The sequence below is a fragment of the Otolemur garnettii genome, unplaced genomic scaffold (genome assembly GCF_000181295.1).
Source record: "Otolemur garnettii isolate 467f Iridium unplaced genomic scaffold, OtoGar3 scaffold00103, whole genome shotgun sequence".
Taxonomy (NCBI): domain Eukaryota; kingdom Metazoa; phylum Chordata; class Mammalia; order Primates; family Galagidae; genus Otolemur; species Otolemur garnettii.
Genome location: NW_003852498.1, coordinates 3,944,509 through 3,948,457, shown reverse-complemented (window position 1 = coordinate 3,948,457; position 3,949 = coordinate 3,944,509).

Genomic DNA, 3,949 nt, shown 5'->3' with positions numbered 1-3,949 from the left:
TTTTACTTGGTCCCTCCTCTCCAGGGAATTTTATTCTAAAATTCCAATATTGAAGTATATAAAAGTTACTTATAGTCAACTATTTAAGTATATAAATATCTATTTATAGTCAATTATTTTTTTTCTTTTAATGATGAACTACATCCTTGAGCCATAATAAGATGAACTATTTTGTCCTATAATATGTGATATGTATTACATGAGACGTGTTATCATTATAATTCAGTGACATTAAGGGCATTTAATTAGTCATATATCTAAGGAGTCTGCCAAATTTCTTTTGACTATTAACATTGCATTACTATTGATTTTTTTTCTTTTTTAACTTGATGGTGTTAGTGGGAGTCTATCTACTCTCATTGTTTCCTGTTTGAAATCCTTCTGTTGTGTAGGAGAAGTCAATCACCAAAACCTACGTTACTGTAGTGATAGCCACCCAAAGTAGATGAGTCTGTCAGAAATGCAAAGTGCTGGAGAAATGATGGTGTGATGTGGGATATGGGGCAACAGAATTGTTGTGCCTGTTTTTTTTGACACAAATTTTATTGCTGACCTTTATTCAAACATGCTGCAGGCTAACATGATGCCATTTCCCTTAAATGGAAATTCTCCATCTTATTTTCAATACAACTTCTCTGTTGACATAACAATTGGCTTCCTCAGTAAAGAGGATCTCTGCTATGAAGTTTACATCTTCTCCCAGTTTGTTTAGAGCCCATTCACAAAATTCAAGCCTCTTATCTAGGTTGTCTTCACTAAGATGGTGTACCATTTGCATTTTGTAGAGATGCCATTCTTCGTTTTTCATAATGCACTGGGTATGTGATCTGCTTATACTGCCATCAGATAATCACCAGATGCTTTTTTGTGACTCCTTGAAAATGCTGCCAGGACCTCAACAGTCATGCCTTCCTCAGGTGATGTCTGTGGACATCCACTTCTTTCTTGACCCACACACTTTCAGTTTTCTTGAACTTCTCAGTAAATTTGGCAACAGTGTTGTGTGTGATGTGCTTGTCATGTGCCTGGCCATTGCCACGTTTCACAGTTCTCTGAACCAGCTGCGAGTGTTATTATCTCAATATACTTTTGATGGAAGCTTTCTTTTAGGGTATCTGAAAGAAAAAAACAAATTATGAAAATACAAAATATGAGTTTGTTAATTTATCCTAAGTATGGAGACTTTTGGAATACTATATACTCTCAGGTTCCCATGATTTTGTTTAAAAGTACTTCAGAGGATACATTTAGTGGTGTATTATGTTTCATAAGGTGTTTCTCACTGAGTAGATTATAAACAGGCACAGTAAAGTTTATCTATTTGGCTGTCACTGTATTCTTCAGCATCAAATATAGGGCCTGGAATGTATCAGGCACTAGGAAATATTTTTTTGAACTACTAAATAGATGCCCAGAATTTTTTCATCTTGTGTCCCGGTTATGTTAGGAAATAGAAATTAATATTTTGGGTAGGAAGAAGTTGGTTCCGAGCATTGGAAGAGGTCTGGCAGGGAAGGTCTGAAAGATCAGTTTTCACCAAATTCGAAAGTGCAGAACTGCCAGCAAGCCACTGTCAGTGATGGTAGTTGTATGGAGCATTGAAGTGAGTTATTCTCAGCGGATGGCTGGAGCCACGGGAAACTTCTGCTAATGATCTCAGCTGCCTGCTTATAGCAGGTGATTCCTAAGAGTGGTGCTGAAAGCCAAGCAGAGCTGCCAACAATGATCTCATCTGCCTGCAAACAGCTGCTGCTAAGAAAACGGCTTCAAAATCCTTGTGAATTCCCCATTGGCAGAATCTAATCTATCTTGACTGATACTGAAAAAGAATTCTGGGAAACGTAGTTTCTCAATATAGATGGGGCTGAGGCTAATATCAGGTTGATAAAAGGCAATTCAGCACATGGAGACATCAAGGGGGGCTTTTGAGGATAAAAATGAAGTATACTGTAGCCTCCATAAAGGGAGGGCTTTTAATTTTATTTTTAAAATTGATCTACCCCTACGTGCTTATGGCAGGGATGGCTAGTTGAGCAACAGAGTCAGGCTCCTCTTCTGTAGTGTAGAGTTGTTTCTGGGAAGTGACGACCTGGCCACTTTGCCCAGCTTCCCTTGCATGCATAGGTGGGGCCATGTAACTAGTTCTTGCCAGTGCACCGTGGGCAGAGTGGTGGTATCTATTCTGAGATGAGGTGGGAAAGTATCAAGTACTCAGTTTTCCAAGATCACTGTCATTTTTCTTGTTGTCTGGTGAAGGGCAGAGCATCGAGAGGACTCTGAAGGGACACAACAGAGTCACTATAGAAGTATCTGGAGTTTTGTCATTACTTGGACAAAAGCTGCTGATTAGAAAAAACTAAGTTTTATAGTGTAATAGTCAGTGAACTTCTGGGATTGCTTGTTATAGAAGTTGACCAACCCTATGTGCTTATAAAATATTTGAGAATAAGTGTATAAAACAGAAAGGCTTGGGGAGGTGCCTGTATGTAGTTCAGTGGGTAGGGCGCCGGCCATATACACCCAGGCTGGTGGGTTCAAACCTGCCCCAGACCAGCTGAATAGCAATGACAACTGCAACAAAGAGATGGCCAGGCATTGTGGAGGGCAGCTGTGGTTTCGGCTGCTTAGGAGGTTGAGGCAGGAGAATCGCGAATCGCTTAAGCCCAAGAGTTTGTGGTTGCTGTGATATGTGATGCCACAGCACTCTACTGAGGGTGACATAGTGAGACTCTGACTCAAAAAAAAAACAAACCCCCCCCCCCAAAAGAACAGAAAGGCTTGTCGTGCCTTTTGAGAAGTCTACCGGGATCACTGTGTAGGAGGAGTGCCCACAGGCAGCCTCTCTTCTAGCACCTTAGTTTCTTCTTCCCCTCAACAACTCTTCTAATGCTCTTTTAATATTTACAGTTATGACAAGGCTAGTTTGGTAGCTATTAATAATTATGAAGGGTCTCCCAAGGTTATAAATTAAAAACTCTTCATAACACAACTTTCTGATCGAAACTTTGTTGGAAAAAATCATAGAAGAGGTTAACAGAGGCATCATCCCAGCATAGCTCATCTGCTTGATTAAAACCCAGGACTCTGGGCGGCGCCTGTGGCTCGAAGGAGTAGGGCGCCTGGCCCCATATGCCAGAGGTGGTGGGTGGTTGGCAGGTTCAAACCCAGCCCTGGCCAAAAACTGCAAAACCCCCCCCCCCCCAAAACAAAACTAGATATTCCATAATTTGTGGAGATTATCAGAAGAGCCATCTTTGGCTTTAAAAAATTAAACAAACAAACAAACAAAATCCCAGGACTCCTGTTAGAGCTTTGATAAGTTTAGTAGTTCCTGCTTGACAAACTGAAAATAAGTGAGGACCTCAGGAACTTATGACATACCTGAAACTTTAATCCTGTGGCAGAATCAGGTATTGGAGATCAGCCAGATCATTTTTCTCTGCTATCCCTTGGAAATCCTTCTATTAAATTACTTTAATTGGCTCAGTGCCCATAGCTTAGTGGTTAGGGCGCCAGCCACATACACACCGGGACTGGTGAGTTGGGGCCTGCTAAACAACAATGACAATAACAAAAATAGCTAGGCGTTGTGGCAGGTGCCTGTAGTCCCAGCTACTTGGGAGGCTGAGGTATGAGAATTGCATAAACCCAAGAGTTTGAGGTTGCTGTGAACTGTGATGTCACAGCACTCTACTGAGGACGACATAGTGAGACTGTCTAAAAAATAAAATTACTTTAGTCCTAGCAGCACAGACAAAAATGACAGCCAAAAAGAACAGACAAAAGGAACAAAGTGACAGGTACTACATTCAGTGCTTTCTAGGCACCATTCACTCACTAATTCCACATGTATAATGACCACCCCGCATCATTATATTCCAATTGTATTGATGAGGAAATAGATGTTTAGAAAGTTCAAGAAATGTTCCCAAGGGGCCACATAACTTAT